Here is an 18,479-nt window from a genome sequence, read left to right as displayed (position 1 = left end):
AAACGTCACACATTTCAGAGCCGATCAATTAGAGAAATAGCCCAAGGTTGGGGGAATTGGGACGGGGGTGGGAACGTGGAGAAATAAAGAAAGGATGGGATTTAGATGGCAAGAAGGAGTCATTAGGAGAGGCAGAGAAGGTCGAACAGATGGATTCTGCACTCCTCCAATTCCAGCCTCTTGCACATCCCCCTATTTCCGTTGTTGTGCCACTGGCAGCCATGTCTTCAGCTGCCTGGAACCTGAAGTCTGGAATTCATTCCCTAAACCTCTCCGCCCCTCCCTCTCTCTCTCCCCTCCTTTAAGATACCCCTTAAAGCTGATCTCTTTGACTCAGCTTTTGGTCACCTGTCCAAACAGCTTCCTTATGTAGCTCAGTGTGACGCTCCTGAGACACACCTCGGGGCGTTTTTCCACGCTAAAGGCGCTACATAAATGCAAGTTGCTGTGGTTTTGAGGCGGCTTTGGGAGAGCTGAATCAAAAGGGCCTTTCTTTCAGGAAAGAATTCCAGAGCATGGGATGTGGACTGCCTGGAGACGGAGGAGTGGGGAAAGACAGGCCCGCAATCCAGATTAAGGGAGAGGATGTGGGTTGGGATCCAGCCCAAAAGCAGTTGCAAAGGTGGAGTCTTCCGACGAAGACGAGGGATTTTGAGATTGAGAAGCCTGTGATGATGGGAAAGCAGTTACGGGAGGGTATGAAGTTCAAGAAACTTGATTACCCTGAGAGTGGTGGGAGTATGGAGCTCGCTACTATGTGAGCTAGTTGAGGAGCAAAGGAGTAGAAGGACATGTTGAGAGGGTGAAATGTTGATTCCTGGAAGAAGGCTTCAGCAGAGGATAAAAACTGGCAGTCAGGCCGAAGACACAACCACCGCCAGATGAAACAGTCAGTATACAGCTGCCTTTTTCAAAACGAGATACATGGTTTTTCAGTTACAACTAAATCAATGTCTGCTGTCATACAAAAAAAAAAGACAAGTACAGGCATGTTGGGTTCCAGTGCAACTGGGGAAAAACGCACAATGTCAAAGCAATATTTTTCATGGTCCCACGTGTACCTAAACGTCCAAACGTACATTCAATAAAACAAACCGAAGACAGTAGTGCGAGGAATGAAACAAAACAATCACATCTCGATAGGGACTGTGCTGCAAAGTCTTTCAGAATCCTATGCAGGAATCGAGCCTGCTCCAGCGTTTCAGTGGCAGAGTGGTGAGGTGAAGGCAGCGACGGGCAATGGAAACACACGCACCCAGACCCACAGGTTAAGGTGCCAACCTTTGCCGTCACAGTCAGTGAGGTGAAACGAGGGATGAGCTCCTTTGGCGTGCCTTGCGAAACCTGGTCCCCATCTCCTCCTTGCGGGAAGGCTGCAATGGGGAGGAGATCTCGACAGAATCTGAACTTTTGCACGCATGCTTGACAGCCTACTTTCAACTGCGTCACAATCTTCCTTTCATGTTGGGGCCTGGGCTGAGCTATCTACAGCTCTCGGCCTCATGGCCATCCAGTAAAAGATAGCTAAAGATTGAAAGATTGTCTCCGCAGCTGTGCTATTCATTGACTCACCTTCCGAAGCATTAAAGGGTGCAGTTATCAGAACCAGTTTTCTCACTTCAACTTATTTATCTGTAGTTACATCTCTTCTCATTGTCGTACAGCACAGGAGACTATTCAGCCCGTCATGCCTGCTCTAGCTCTTTAAAGGAGCTATCCATTTAGTCCGCACTCCTCCTGGTCTTTCCCTACAGCTTTATCCAATTACCTTTTGCAAGTTATTATTGAAACTGCCTTTCATTTCTAACTATCCACACTCTGCTGTGAAAACCATGAGAGAATACTCATTTGTAACTCCACTATTCCTTCATCCGCGACAGGATATTCCTATATCATCAACCATTATTTATCTTCAACCATTTTTGGATTTGTGCAATCCCTTCCCATTTCTCTGTCTGTTTTCAGACCCTCAATCTCTCAACCTCCCCAATCTCCTTTTCAGCTTCCCCTCTTTATTCCACTTCATCTTACTGGCTGGAGACATGTCACACGCCTCCTGGAAGTCTCATTTCAGTTTTCATTTCTCTACTCAGACGAAGGAACCCCCAGTTTATGCTACACGACCATTTCTTCCCGTGGGAATAAGTCCAGTCTATACTCTAACCACCTCTTGTTTGATCACTTCCTAGTGTTTGCAGGACGAAGAATTAAATAGTGTTCCCAGCACAGAAACGGGCTATTCGGCCCCTCTGCTCCGTGCTGGCGTTTACGCTCCACACAAGCCTCCTCCCATTCACTGTTCACCCGACCAGCATATCCTTCTATTCCTTTCTCCTTCGTGTGTTTATCCAGCTTCCCCCTTCAATGCATCTGTGCTATTCACCTTGAGCACTCCCTGTGGGAGCGAGTCGCACATTCGCCCCAGTCTCTGGATAAAGAAGTTTCTCCTGAATTCCTGGCTGGATTTGTTAGTGACCGTCTTATATTGATGGCCCCTAACTCTGGTCTCCCCCACAACTGGGGGCATCGTATAAAAGATCGAACCTAATTAAGTTATGACTCCTATTTCCAGAATGTTTTGCAAACCTCATCCCAACTCAGCCGTGGCTCAGTGAGCGTGCTCCTCGTCTTGAAGTCAGAAGGCTTTGGGCTCAAGTTCCACTTGAGACACTTGAGCACATTATTCAAGCTGACACTCCCGGTGAAGTATTAAGGGAGTGCTGCACTATCCAAGATGCCATCTCATAGATGAGACTTAAATTGATGGTTGCCTGCCCCCTTGGGTTTAAATAACTGCATAGCATTGTTTCCAAGAGCGGGGAAGTTCTCTACTCTGTTCTGGTCAATATTTATCCCTCAGTTGAAATCAGGAGGAGCCTGATGTGCTCCAAATGGCTGCTGTTTTACCCTACATTACAACTTGACTTAGCTTCATAAGGTACTTCATTGGTTGTAAAGTGCATTGATACAGAGATCATGAAAGGTGCTACAGAAATGCAAGTCTCCCTTTAATTTCCTAGATTATAGACCCAGCACCTCCCAGCCGGGAGGACCCCTGAAATGGTCTTAAAGGTACAGACCAGGTAAACACAGCTCCGTACTAATTATACATCATCATGAATGGGGCAGAAGGTTTGCTGACTGAGACGGGGGTGGTCCCGACAGCAACATGCCAATTCCCCAGAAAGAATGCAAACTATCCAGCCTGTCTGAATTAACAGCAAACACAACCAGTGTTATGATCACACCACCCCACCCCCCCACCATTGGTATCAGCAACCCTAGGCTGCTTGTGGGCATCATGAGTTTGATCTCTATTCAGCGACCACCAGCCACCCTATCGTCTAGAAAGTGGTCATGTGTTGACACAAACTTACGATAGGGTTTGGATAAAGTAAACAAGGAGGAACTGTTTCCACTGGCAGGAGGGTCAGTAACCAGAGGGACACAGATTGAAGAGAATCAGTAAAAGAACAAGAGACGAGATAAGGAGATTTTCTGTTTTTACACAAGGTTGTTGTGATCTGGAACGCATTGCCTGAAAGGACAGGGGGGGGGAGCAAATTCAAGAGGAACTTTCTAAGGGGAATTGGATAAATCCTTATGAAGGAAGAAAAACTGTACATGTCCATGGAAAAGGCAGAGTCAGTGGGACTTAACTGGATAGCTCCTTCAAAGAGTCAGCACAGGCACAATGGGTTGAATGGCCTCCTGTGCTGCATTATTCTTTGATTCATTACTTGCACAAGTTAATTGAGGCGTAATGGAATATCTAAACCAAACGGAGTGGCATCTAAGAGGCTGACAGGAATTGGATTCAGGCTCGTCTGGCAATCTTAGCTGAGCTACTGGGAAAGGTATGGGAAAGGAAACGCAGCAATGGACGGGTTGGGCAGGGCTGTTCCTGCAGGACTATGGGGGAAAAGAGCGAGGAGTGAGGGGCGGGGGCAGGGTGGGATTAATCAGATTGCTCTTTCACACGGCTGGCAGAAGTGCACTGGGCCGAACGGCCTCCTTCTGTCCTGTATTATTCTAAGTTCGGCCTCATTAACTCCCGAACACCATCGACGACCTACACAAACCCCACACCCTTCCATGCGCACACCCCGTCTGCTCCTATGTGAGCCCCCACCTTTGGCAATGCCAGGCCCCTGGCTGTACCATTATCATCATTAGCACTGGAGTATTCAGATATTAGACTGTCACCCCTCACAGCAACAGAATGACCGCTTTGCAAAGTTACAGAAACTAATTGAGAAAGATTTTACCTAGGCTCCCACCACCACAGACCCAGGATTCAAAAAAACACATCTCGTTGGAGGGAAGGTCACTCAGCAGGGACCTTACTGAAGAAGGTTTCACTTGCTTCGGGGTTTTGGGGGTGGGGGGGGGGCCACAGAAACAGATCAAAAGCATGACAAGTCACGTCTAGGAACACGTTTTACAAACTCTGTCACCCAGCGGCACGGGCTCTAGGAGCAGACTGTGCCTAAGAGCGAGGGGCGAGGAGGAAGCAAGAGGGAGCATGTGAAGGAGAATCCTGGTGAACAATTCAAGAGCTGGCTGGGAAAGGAAGTTTAAAAACAAAATTCAAAAATGTCCTCGTTCACCATCTGCAAATACGCAGCATTCACACAGCAGCTTAATACTTTCTGCAGCACTGTCAGCGTTACCTGCCTTGCACTGTACTCTCCAGGCTGATCGATAGCAGTTTTTTTTCTCTGAATAATGCTGTTGCATTAATAGAAGTGTGTTAAGAAACACAGGAAACACAAGCTTACATGTTGCACAGTCACGAGCAGCATATTTTTAGACAGTTAGCAAAGTAGTTTTGGCACGTTTTGTTCATTTTTAAAGCAGTTCCCCTTTTCAGGTGTCTTTTGCTGGAATAAAAAAAACCCCCTTCGCCAATCAGTACCCTTAATATGATTTTATGGTCGGTTCTTCCTTCAGATTGGGCTGATGCACTTGCCCCATTCAAACTTTGCTCCTTGATGTTTGCAGGGTCTATCAAACACACACACACACAATCGAGGCCTCCTACTCGGCTGGGCCTGCAGCAGGCCATACAGATCCAACACCCGAGGACATGGCAAAGGGTGGCGGCTGGTCAAATCCCTACAGATGCCTAGTCTTTCCCCCAGGTGTCCATGTTAGAAAATACAGCTGGTCAACCTGCGACTGCAGCACCAACTAATGCAGGATTTCCCCACAGGACAGCAGTGATTACACACCACGAGGAATTCACTGGCTGCAAAAGCGCCTTGGGACATCGGAGGTTGTGAAATGCACTTTAGAGGTGTAAGTTTCTCTCTCCCTTCCCAGCCTTTCACAACCTCAAGACATCCCAAAGTACTTTATAGTTCATGAAGCACTTCTGAAGTGTGGTCACTGTTGTAGCATTGAAAAGTGGCAGACGTTTTGCGTACAGCAAGGTCCCACAAACAGCAATGTGAAAATGACCCAGATCATGTGTTTCTTTTTTAAGTGGTGCTAATTAAGGGATAAATATTGGCCATAGGACACCAGGGAGAACTCACCCTCGCCCCACTCTTCTCCAGGATGTCATGGGATCTCTTATGTCCAGGTGAGAGGGCAGACAGGATCTTGGTTTAACATCTCATCTGTGAAGATGCAGGGAGGTGAGGGGCCAGGCAGTGGAGTTGGAAAACTAGAATCATTTCAGTCATGGGACATCACTGCAGGAGTTCCTCAGGGTAGGACTTGACCCAACCATCTTCAGCTGTTTCATCAATGAACTTCCCTCTATCATAAGGTCAGAAGTGGGGATGTTCGTTGATGATTGCACAATGTTCAGCACCATTCGTGGTTCTTCAGAAACAGAATCAATCTGTGCACATCTGCAGCAAGACTGGACAACATCCAGGCTTAATGGTAAGTAACATTTGTGCCACACAAATGCCAGGCAATGATCACCCCCTGACATTCAATGGCATTATCATCACTGAATCCCCTACTATCAACATCCTGCAGGTTACCATTGACCAGAAACTGAACTGGACTAGCCATATATGTACTGTGGATACAAGAGCATGTCAGAGGCTAGGAGCCCTGCGACGAGTAACTCACCACCTGACTCCCTAAAGCCTGTTCACCATCTGCATGGCATAAGTCAGGAGCATGACGGAATACTCCCCATTGCCTGGATGAGTGCAGCTCCAATAACACTCAGGAAGCTCAACACCATCCAGGACAAAGCAGCCCCGCTTGATTGGCCCCCATCCACCACCTTTAACATCCACTCCCGCCACCACCGACGCACAGTAGCAGCAGTGTGTGTACCATCTACAAGATGCACTGCAGCAACTCACCAAGGCTCCTTCAACAGCTGCTTTCAAACCGGTAACCTCCACCATCAAGAAGGACAAGGGCAGCAGCTGCATGGGAACACCGCCACCTGCAAGTTCCCCTCCAAGTCACTCACCATCCTGATTTCAAAATATATCGGCCATTCCTTCACTGCCGCTGGGTCAAAATCCTGGAACTCCCTCCCTAACGGTGGATTTACCAGTTCAAGGAGGCAGCTCACCACCACCTTCTCCAGGGGCAATTAGGGATGGGCAATAAATGCTGGGCCCGGACAGTGACGCCCACATCCCGTGAAAGAATAAATTTAAAAAACTAGAAGGGAGAGAAACATTTAGAAAAATGCTAACCCTGTTTTTTTTTTAAAAAAGCTGAAAGGCAAGGCAAGAGCACAAGGGACAGAGCAAACACTGCAAAGCCCAAGGCTGCAGCTTTGAAATCAAACTGGAACATGTGAAGGTTCAAGACTTCAAAAACATTCCACAGAAAGCTGCACATCAACCAAAACAATAATTAACTTTAACCCACTGAGCACCTAGCTCAACATCTGCTCGATTAGGTAGCATGCACCAGCGGTCCTTAGTCCTTCCTGTTGTCAGCCAGGGTCTCAGTGGGTAGCACTCGTGCCTCTGACAGAAGGTCACTGGTTCAAGCCCCACTCCAAAGACCTGAGCCCACAATTCAGGGTCCGGCACGAGGAAGTACCGCATTGTTGGACCTCTGGATGGGGATTTAAACTGAGGCACTGCCCAGGTGAATGCTAACCATCTCGAGGCCCCTATTGGAGCAAGGGGTTTTCCCGTGATCCTGGCTCTAAGATTCCTCCCTTTGCCACTGCTGCCATTAAAAAAAACAGATCGAATGGGCATCAACAATGTCTGCAGGATCTTGCTGTGCTCATAACGGTTGCTGCGCTTCAAGCCAATCCATTGGCCGTGAAGTGATCTGGTACATCCTGAAGATGTGATAGGACACTGTGTAAAAAGCATTCCCACTCTGGAGATCTGAGAATACAGCAACGCTGTTCATTGAAGCCCACTACTTCGAGAAGGGGACACAGGAAAATCCAGTTCTGTCTCCCTCTTGCCACCCTAAAAGGAGGGTGCATACGGAGGGAAGTGGGGGGGGGGTGGAATGGCACAGTGACCCAGAAAGAGGCTTGAAACAACAACAGAAAATCACTGCCTCATGTGTCCACAAATGCAACATCAAGCACTCACTGAACAGCAAACATCCCGACCCAACAAGGAAAGCATCGCTAACCAGCACAGAGCTGGCTGCTGTCTGCCTGTCAGTGGGGACCTCTGATGTAATTCCCTCAACCTGCAGTTCTGTGCCAGTAAACAAATGACATTGAGTTGAAGGGACAGCAATCTTACATAGATTACACGGGATTTTAGAGTCCGAAACAGGCCATTTGGCCCAACTGGTCCGCACTGGCGATTATGCCTCACACGAGATAGCATCATCCCGGGGGCCCACAGAACAAGGGGCCTGTGCTACCCCAGAGGTCAGTCACTATCACACGTCATGGTGATGCTGTTACATCAGGGCAGGATGTACAGTGGTGGTTTGCAGGTCAGGCTTAGTGGGGGCAACTTGACTGTTGTGTCAAATGGGTGACATTTTAAAACACTGGCTTACAACTCTCAACTTTTCTTTCCATTAACTATACGATTTCCCATGCAGAATAGCCAGCAGAGTCTGGCAGGGTATGGAAGGGGGTGTGCTGTGCAGCACAAAGCAGGATTGGACAGCGAAGGGTTAAAAACCAATCACTTCACCAGTGGTTTTGGGGTTTGGGATGGTGGTGGTGGGGGGGGCGGGGGGGGGGGGGGAGGTGGTGTGTTTGTGTGTGTGTGTGTGTGTGTGTGTGTGGGGTGGGGGGAAACGATAACAGCAGCACCTTACCTACCTTTCACAATCTACAGAAGCAAACCATTAACTCTCACACGATACCGGTCTGAACACACTGTTCCTCAACAGTAGGGAAGGAAAAAGCACCAGGGCAGCAGCCAAAAATCTGCGTGCCAAGGACAATTTATGAGGGTACGCAGCCTCCGTGTCTCAGTCAGTTAGTGGGATGTCTGCCCCTCCCTATTCTCAAAACATCTGGACAATCCGAGGCAGCTTCCCAAGCTGCAAGTAGGATTCTGGGTTTCCACAAAGAGAGAGTATTCATGCTTATCGAGACTGCCCTGTAAACCCCGACAGTCACAGCTCCACCATCGTCCTTCCTGGACCACCCTGAACACAAACCATCACTGGGCTGATGCAGAAACCACCAGCGGGACCGGAGACACACGAGCACGCTCGCAGGGGAAATTATGCCCAGGGGTAGCCAACATAGGGGCCATCACCATCAAACCACAGCATGCGGGCCTGGCCTGCCCCTATCCCCACCCCCAAATAGCTCCTGCCCTCATTCCCCAAGTACATGGAGAGAGGCTCCTGCGGTCAAAACCGCACAGGCCCAAAGATCCCCAGGGTTAATTCCCATTCTGTGCTGCTTCAGCAAATGTCAGCCAGAAGGTTGTGGGTTCAAACCCCACTCTGGATACTTGAGCATAAAATCAAGGGGGGAAGGGGGCGCCGGAGAGGCGGGGCCGAGGGGAGCACCCATCGGAGGGGCGAGGCCAAAGGGAGTGCCCACCGGAGCTCAGGGGAGAGCCCGCTGCCAGAGGGGCAGTGTTGAGGGTAGCGCTTTACTATCGGAGGGGCTGCCTTTTGAATGAGATGTCAAAGCGAGGGCCCATCTCCTTCTCTCAAGCAGATGGAATACATTCTGCAGGCCTGGAGTCTTGACTAGTCTCACAGCAGAAACCCTGCCAATTCTGTGCTCTGAACTCAGCCTGACTTCAGGGGACTGGTCTGAGGCCAGGGTTAGCTTGCAGTCAGTCTGGTTTAAATAGTTCTAGCACATACGTCTCACGAAGCTGGGAAAGCAAGTTATCCAGTGCCAGCTGCAGAGCGAAAGACTACTAATGACAGCAGAGCTTCAATTAACAACTTCTCTCTGCTTGCATACCTCACAGAGTTTGGAATTATGCTCTGCTGCACCTCAATCTATCCCATCGGACAGTGGCTTGCTATGGTGAAGGGATAGCAGTACACAGCCACATTGCACTGCCCACCCTTGACACCATAATACATCGCCTGACCCGCACACAACAACCTGCATTTCTATAGCACCTTCAATGCATTAGTATATTCCTTAATGCATTAAAACATTGCAAGGTGCTCCACAGGCATGTGGTTAGCAGGGTACCATAGGGATCAGTGCTTGGGCCCCAGCTGTTCACAATCTATATCAATGATTTGGATGTGGGGACCAATTGTAATATTTCCAAGTTTGCTGATGACACAAGCCTGGGTGAGAATATGACTCGTGAGGGGGATGCAAAAAGGCTTCAACGGGATCTTAGACAGCTTAGTGAGTGGGTAAGAACATGGCAGATGGAATATAATGTAGAAAAATGTGAGGTTATCCATTTTGGCACAGAGAAACAGAAATGCAGAGTATTTCTTAAATGGCGAGAGATTGGAAAGATCTGAAGAAAAGCCACATGGACTCGAAACGTTAACTCTGCTTCTCTCTCCACAGAGGCAGTCAGACCTGCTGAGTTTTTCCAGCATTTTCAGTTTTTATTTTATATATTAGGGGTTAGGAAGTGTTGATGTCCAAAGGGACCTGGACTTTCTTGTTCATAAGTCACGAAAAGCTACCATGCAGGTGCAACAAACAATTAGGAAGGCAAATGTTATGTTAGCCTTTATTGAAAGGGGATTTGAATAAAGGAATAAGGAAGTCTTGCTGCAGTTGTACAGGGCCTCGGTGAGACCACACCTGGAGTATTGTGTACAGTTTTGGTCTCCTTAGCTAAGGAAGGAAACACTGACCATAGAGGGAGTGCAGCGAAGGCTCACCAGGCTAATCCTGGGGATGGCAGGATTGTCCTATGAGGAAAGAATGAGGCGACTGGGCCTGTATTCTCTAAAGTTTAGAAGAATGAAAGGCTCTCTCATTGAATTGCACTAAGTTCTTACAGGGTGACAAGGCAGATGCAGGAAGGATGTTCCCCCTAGTTGTTTGGGCGGCGGGTGGTCTAAACCAGCGGACACAGTTTCAGAATAAGAGCTAGGCCATTTAGGCACGAGATGGAGCAGGAATTTCTTCAGTCAGAGGGTGGTGAACCTTTGGAATTCTCTACCCCAGAGGGCTTTGGAAGATCAGTCACTGAGTACGTTCAAAGCAGAGGTCATTAGATTTCTAGATACCAATGACATTAAGGGATATGGGAATAGTTGACAGGGAGATGGCGTTGAGGTAGAGGATCAGCCATTATCTAGTTAAATGTCAGAGCAGGCTCGAGGGGCTGAGTGGCCTCCTCCTGCTCCCATCTAATCAATCAAAATTTGACACCATAAGGAGATATGAGGACAGGTGACTTAAAAGCTGCCTCTTTGACCGAGCTTTAAGAAACGTCTTAAAGGAAAGATGGACGAGTGGTTTACAGAGGCAATTCCAGAGCTTAGGTCCCCAGGCAGCTGAAGGCAAGGTCGGTAATGGCGCAGCGATGGAAATCGGAGGATGTTCAAGAGGCCAGAATTGGAGGAGCGCAGAGATCTCAGAGAGATTACAGGGGTAAGGGAGGAGAGAGGCCTCAGAAGGGATTTGCAAACAAGGGTGAGGATTTTAAAACTGAGGCATTGCTGGACAGGGATCTAATATAATTCAGAGAGCACAAGAGGGTGATGTGTGAATGGCACTCAGTACACGTTAGGAGGGGCAGGAGAATTCTATGCACTTTACACACAGGCTCAGAGTACAATCCAGAGTCACACGCACACACTCAATACAACGCACCGTCTCTCGCACCAACAGTTTACTGCCATATACCACCTTTAATGATGAGAAACATCCCAGGATGCTTCACTGAAAGGATTTAAACAAAGGAAACTAAACCAAAGCCTATTAGAATCAGGAGAGGGACAGGGAGGAGGAGGGGGGACGGGGGGAGGGGGTTCAAGGGGGAATTCCACAGTACGCCTCGCACAAGTACACGACAGGATGACACACAATAGTGCACGGCACAAACAATGCAAACCAGTGTCTTGCTCGCTCTCACACAACACACACATACACAAGAATGTACCGAGTCTCAGACATAAATAAAACAATGCTCATTTACACAAAAAGGGAGAATATGGGAATTTAGTGGAGACAGCCAGCTGTTAGAACAAAACTCAGGAGCTCCTTTACTCCCCTTACCGCTTCCTCTTTTAGTTGACTATGACCACCTCTAACATCTTTGATTATAGTTCCTGAGCTAAACCACACACAGAATATGGCTTTCCAAACCAGAGATCAGATTTACTGTGCTGCGTGTCACAGGCTGATCCAGGAGGGGTAGGATATGCACCTCTCGGTGGTTTCCTTTATATCCTGGGCTGTTCTCATACCCTCTGCCGCCAATGACGCACCAGAGGGCAAGTGATTTATTGAGATCAGTCGCGTGTCAGTGAAGTTTCAATTGGTGGACACCCTCACCTCCGAGTCAGCAGACTGAGAATGCATGGCCGAATCCAAAGATTTGGGCACAAACCACAGGCTGACCACCAAGTGCCAGTATTGAGAGAGCGCTGAACTACTGGTAGTGCCATCAGAGAGAGAGAGAGACAGACAAACAGAGAGGGGGGGAGATTGAAAGAGAGAGGGGGAGAGATCTGGGGTGGGGTGGGGATCGAGAGAGAGAGAGAGAGAGGGGAGAGGGAGAGAGAGAGAGAGAGGGGAGGGAGAGAGAGATGGGGGGAGAGAGAGAGAGAGAGAGCGCACGGGGAGGGAGAGAGAGCGAGAGAGAACGGGGGGGGGAAGAGAGAGAGAGGGGGGAAAGAGAGAGAACGTAATTTTGAGTCGAAGATTTAAAGTTCTGATGAAAGGTCACCAACCTGAAACGTTAACTCTTACTCTGTTGCTCTCTCCACAGATGCTGTTAGACCTGCTGAGTTTTTCCAGCACTTTCTGTTTTTAGTTCAAGTCTCCAGTGTCCGCAGTATTTTGTTTTTGTATTAGGGTACGCTCCGGTGTCTTGGAGCCAATATTTATCTCTCAACTAATCTCATTAAAAGCAGGTGATATGGGTCATTATCACATTACAGTTTGTGGGAGCTTGCTGTGCGCAAATTGGCTGCTGCATTTCCTACATTACAAGTAACCACACTGCAAAAAATACTTCACTGTGAAGCACTTTGGGATGATCTGGCTTGCGCTTGCGCCCTGTCTGAACAAGTTCTCCTCTTTCAAATCTTCACCTGCTCCTCTACCAAATCATTCACTGCTCAAAATCCAAGAGGAACATGGCTTTCGAGTTTAAAAGGCCTGCAGGGTTCAGAGGTAAACCCCAAGTTGGAGCGTATACAGGTGGAACAAGATGGTACCTGTGGGAATAGTGGAGAGACCTGGACAATGCAGGAAGCCGGAAAGGAACAAGACAGCCTCAGGTCCATGGATCGTACATCAAGGTCCCCCCTCCCCATACAGCATGTGGTGTCACATCTGCACCTGAAAGCAAGGGAGAAATGTTAGTGAATTTAAAAAGAGGAAGATTAACTTTCTGTAGCCACTACAGAACTCCTCTTCAAAATAGTCAAGACAGGCAAAAACAAAAATACCTGGAAAAACTCAGCAGGTCTGACAGCATCTGCGGAGAGCAACACAGTTAACCTTTCACTCCGAATGACTCTTCATCAGAACTAAGGAAAAATAGAAAAGAGGTGAAATATAAACTGGTTTAAGGGGGGGGGGGGGTGGGACAAGAAGAGCTGGATAGAGGGCCAGTGATAGGTGGAGATTGCCAAAGGATGTCATAGACAAAAGAGGTGTTGATGGTGGTGATATTATCAAAGAAATGTGCTAATGGGGACATTAAGGGTAGAAAGCAGGACGAGCAAGGAACAGATAGCCCTAGTGAGGGTGGGGTGGTGGGGGGGGGATTGAAATAGGCTAAAAGGTAGAGATAAAATATTGGATGGAAATACATTTAAAAATAATGGCAATAGGTGGGAAAAGAAAAATCTATATAAATTATTGGAAAAGGAGGATCGGAAAGAGGGTGGGGATGGAGGAAAGAGTTCATGAGCTAAAGCTGTTGAACTCAATATTCAGTCCGGAAGACTATAAAATGCCTAGTTGGAAGATGAGGTGCTGTTCCTCCAGTTTGCGTTGAGCTTCACTGGAACACTGCAGCAAGCAAAGGACGGACATGTGGGCATGAGAGCAGGGCGGTGTGTTGAAATGGCAAGTGACAGGGGGGTCTGGGTCATGCTTGTGGACAGACCGAAGGTGTTCTGCAAAGCGGTCACCCAGTCTGCGTTTGGTCTCTCCAATGTAGAGGAAACCGCATTGGGAGCAGCGAATGCAGTAGACTAAATTGAGGGAAGTGCAAGTGAAATGCTGCTTCACTTGAAAGGAGAGTTTGGGCCCTTGGACGGTTGAGGAAGGGGGAAGTGAAGGGGCAGGTGTGGCACCTTCTGCGGTTGCATGGGAAGGTGCCGTGGGAGGGGGTTGAGGTGTAGGGGGTGATAGACAGGCAGCTTGTCGTACGTGTTTTTAGGTTCCGAATCCTCGGGATGTCCCAAAGCGACTTTAGAAATGTAGTCACTGTGGTTACGTGGGCAAGTGCAGTGAGCTAGCTGGGCACAGCAAGATCCCACTGACAGATTTCACTTGTTTTCCAAACCGCACGCCCCAGAGTGGTTCACACAGACGGTTACGGCTGAACTCAAGCAGCAGGACAATGGGATGAGACATTGAACTGAGGCCCGGCCGGTCAGGGTGCAGGTAAAAGATTGCACGGCACTTTTGGAAAAGCAGAGTACTTTCCCCCTCCCACCACCTCACCTCCTCTTCCCACCCACCTGGTGTCCTGGCCCAACAACTCCCTTCCAATCAATGCCACAGAAAAAAAACAGAAACAGGTAATTGATCATTTGATTCACTGGGAGCTTGCTGAGTTTAAATGGCGGGCGTGTTACAACAGTGACTGTAGTTTAAGTAATCCGTTGTGTGACGCCTTTTGGCACGTTTTTTGACTCCTCAGCGTGATCCAGTTACACAGAGGCACAACTTTGCTGTCTCGCAATCTCCTACATTTTGGATAAAGTGACTCCCAGGCTCGTACAGGTCCCAAATAAAGAGCACGCGCCACCCTCCACTTTCCCCGAACCAGCTGACAGGGAACAGAAATCCTATTAACCTGGGAATACAGGCGAGCATTCTACATCCTGAGTCAACAGGGTATGTGCTGGAAAGCCATCCCAAATGCACCCCAGAGCTGACAACCCAGAACAAAACAGAGTGCTGCACTGTCTGAGGTGCCGACCTTTGGTCGAGGTATTAACAGCCTAGGCCCCGTCAGCCTGTTCAGGTGGACGCAAGTGATGCATTTGCTTCTAAAAAGCACTTGCAATAAGGCAGGGTTCTTCATATCCTTCCCTGTGGAGACACATCTGGTCTCTTCTCAGTCCTCCAACTGCCTTCCTCCAACCAATTCCCACCACCCCAATTCCTCCACTCAAAACACTCCATTGCCAGGAATCCCAGTTCAGCACAGAAAATGAAACCAGGCCTGCTGGAATACGCTGTTTACAGGTCTCCAAAAATTGCCTGGTGAGGTTTTTAAATCTCAAATGCAGGAATTAATCTCATCCATAGAATTACATAAAATTTACAGCATGGAAATAGGCCATTTGGCCCAACTGGCCTTTGCAGGAGCCTCTCCGCGCAGCCCCCCCCCACCCCCCCCGCCCCCGCATCAACGTATCTTTCTAAGGCTTTCTCCCCCGTGTTTATCCAGTTTTCCCCCTTAAATGTATCTATGGTATTCACCTCAAACCATATGCTCCCCACTCTCTGGATAAAGAAGTTTCTACTGAATTTCCTACTGGACTTATTAGTGACTGTCTAATATTTATGGACACCTAGTTAATGGTCTCGGCCATAAATGGAAACTTTTTTTTTTAAACGTCTACCTTATCAAACCCCTTTTATAATGTTAAAGTCCTCCATCAGATCACCTCACTGTCTTAAAACCAATTCAATCTTTCTGGACAGTTCTACCCTCTCAATTCCAATATCATCCTTGCAACACTTACACAAAGCTTGGCTGGCTTTTAATCTCTGTTTTCCTTTTGCTCGCTGCTTCTGCTGAAGATCTGCTGGGGCCCAGGTTCCATGGGTGCTTATTAAACCCAGCTCCTCACCCCAAAGGCACTCCGCCATCGGATCTGGGCATGAACACTGGCGGGTATCACAGCTGAGCTCGACTCCCATCCTCCGGCCCAGGTCTACGCACCCACAGAGCTAGCCGGTAATCAGGGGTGGGATATTTCTTTCACTGATTCAGACGCCCCTTTATCAAGTTGTTGTGCACCTTGTATGTATCACAACGCCATTCATCTGATGGGCTTCCTGCAGGTAGCACCCTCTCCCCTCGGAGTCAGAAGATTGTGGGTTCAACTTCTGCCCCAGAGACATGAGCACAAAAGTCAGACCGGCTTTCCCAGTGTCAGCGCTGAGTCTTTTGGATGAGATGTTAAACTAAGGTCCAGTCTGACCCCTCTGGTGGACGTATAAGATTCCCAAGAGACTTTGTTCAGAGAACAACAGGGAGTTCTCCCCAACGTGCTTCCTGGCCAATGCTTATCCCTTAACCAACATCCTTAAAACATATCATCTGTTCATTACCACATTTCAGTTGGTGGGAGCTTGCTGTGCACAAATTGGCTGCCACATTCCCTACATCACAACAGTGGCTACATTTCTAAAGTATTTCACTGGGTGTGAAAGGCTTTGGGACACAAGCTTGCATTTATGTAACATCTTAAAAACAGCAAAAACATTCCACAGTGCTTCACAGGATCAAACAAAAATACAAAGAAAGGTTGGACAGGCTGGGCCTGTATCTATTGGATTTAAAAGATTGAGAGGTGATCTTATTGAAACAGGGTGGATGCTGAAAGGATGTTTCCCCTTGTGGGAGAGCCTAGAACTAGGGCACATAGTTTAAAAATAAGGGGTCTCCCACTTAACACAGTGATGGGAAGAATTTTTTTCAGAGGGTCACGAATCTTTGGCACTCTCTTCTCTAGAGATCAGTGGGGAGGCTGGGTCAATGAATATTTTTTAAGGCAGAGATAGGTAGATTCTTGACTATCAAGGGAGTCAAAGGTTATCAGGGGTAGGCGGAATGTGGAGTTGAGGCCACAATCAGATCAGCCATGATCTTTTTGAATGATGGAGCAGGCTCGAGGGGCCAAATGACCTACTCCTACTTCTAATTCATATGTTTGTATGCATATTAGGACAGGTGACTAAAATAGGTAGGTGTTAAGGAATGTCCTAAAGGAGAAGGCATGGAAAAGTTTAGGGAGGGAATTTCCAAGCTTGCCACCCAGGCAGCTGAAGGCACAGCCGCTAGTGTAATGGAATGATGGTAATCAGGGATGCGCAAGAGGCTAGAATTGGAGGGTTGAAGGACTGGAAAAGATTACAGAGATAGGGAACAGCAAGGACATAGAGGAGTTTCAATACAAGATGATCATTTTAAAATTCAAGATGTTGCCAGAGCAAGAGCCAATGTAGGTCAGTGATTAATAGTGGAGTGATGGCTGAACAGGACATGGTATGAGGGTTAGGAACATCCCGAGGTTGCAAAAGGCGCAACAGAAATTCACGTCTTTTTCTTTCATTTGTACACAACACAAAACTCAAGGACCCCCAGTGAACATACAATGACTGCAATACAATGGCCACAAACTGCAATCCAAAAATAATAAATCTCCAATTTAACTTCCCACCCTACGACTCAAGAAAGTGTTCTGTCTACTTCAATGCCAGATGCAAGCCCACTCCACCAACTACCAACACCTTGGCGTTCCTGGAATACTGCTCTTTTACCAGATTGGGAATCTGCTCACTAAGGAAAAAAATGCCAACCTTGAAACCCCACTTTCCCTTCCCCATCCACCCAACCTTCTAACATATCGCACTCGCTTTCCCGCTCCGGTCTTCAATCCAGCCTTGTCCCTAACAAGGAAATTCAGCCCTAATTCCTGCCGTATTCTTGCGCCCCATGGAAGAGGCAAGGGGCAGCGTCCGCGCGCCACTACCAACCCTCCCAGCAGGGCAAGAACCAAATCGACGCCAACCGGTCACCCAGGTTGGCCGCCAACCCTCGGCAGGGTGGTGGGGGCAGGTGTCCGCCCTGGCAGAACGTTCCAGAGGAGGGGACTGGTCAATAAGGAGATGAGGGGTTTTTTTTTGGGGGGGGGGGGGCGGGGGGATACATTTTCCCCTCATTTTTTTTAAGGGATATTTCAGGGTTCCCCATCCCCCCCTGCCCCAACCTCATGTTTGTCAACCTTCTTCCCCACATTTCCCTTTTATTTTTCTCCCCCTCCCTCTCTCTCTGCCCTCCTCCACCCCCTGACTCATTGAGGAGCCACCTTGGCCTCTGCTTCCCAGTCAGGTGACTGCCTGGCCCTGAGGCCTGTTCACATCCAACGTCCAACTTCAAGCCGACAGAGCATTTAAATAAAAACGTCAATGTGTACATATTAGATAAAAACCATTCAATTAAAAAAAAATATAGATGTGCGGATATGAAATAAATTAAACTTTAGACCTGGGACATTTTCTCTTCAACCACTTTTCTCCATCTTTTCCTCCCAGGCGCTTCCTGTTTATTTAAAAATAAAATTTCAGCCTCCCCCCCCCCCCCACCTCCACCACTACTGCTGCCCTCGGAAGGCCCACCTCCCGCCCTCCTCGGCGGTGATTGGCTGCGCCTCGTGTCCATCAGACGGCCGCGGGCTCCCATTGGCTGGGCATCACGTGATGACCCTGGAAGCCCCGCCCACCCACCTGCCGTAGTCAAGGAAGTTTTTGGCCTTTGCTCCGACTTGGCTCTTTTTTTTAGGGGTGTCTAACGCGCTCGCCCGTCTCCCTTCCCGCAATTATTACATCGTCCTTCCGGAACTGAAAAAAAAACTACAGCCCTTCACTGGGAAATCTTTTCCCCCCCCTCCGTTAATTGCCGACGCACTCGGTTTCCAAAATCGTGTTTTTTTTAACCCCCCCCTTTCCCGCAGTC

At 48.3% G+C, this 18,479-nt stretch overlaps 1 protein-coding gene across 4 annotated transcripts in view; it reads right to left on the bottom strand.

Moving 5' to 3' along the window:
- LOC121272906 (zinc finger protein 687-like) overlaps positions 1–18,091 on the bottom strand; it is a 67,402-nt gene extending 49,311 nt beyond the window's left edge. Inside the window, exons 1-2 of one of the 4 annotated variants that reach the window (XM_041179759.1) lie at positions 18,012–18,068; positions 12,766–12,889 (exon numbers count right to left, since the gene is read on the bottom strand). The gene's annotated coding sequence lies outside the window, so the exon portion shown is untranslated. Of the gene's footprint in view, positions 1–12,276; positions 12,661–12,765; positions 12,890–12,999; positions 13,065–18,011 lie in introns of those variants that run through there. The other 3 variants (XM_041179760.1, XM_041179762.1, XM_041179761.1) reach the window with 3 other exon arrangements.
- Between the last annotated feature and the right edge of the window lie 388 nt (positions 18,092–18,479).

This window comes from Carcharodon carcharias, chromosome 36 (genome assembly GCF_017639515.1).
Source record: "Carcharodon carcharias isolate sCarCar2 chromosome 36, sCarCar2.pri, whole genome shotgun sequence".
NCBI classification, from domain to species: domain Eukaryota; kingdom Metazoa; phylum Chordata; class Chondrichthyes; order Lamniformes; family Lamnidae; genus Carcharodon; species Carcharodon carcharias.
The sequence above is the reverse complement of the archived record's forward strand: the minus strand, read 5'-3'. Positions and strand labels throughout refer to the sequence as shown.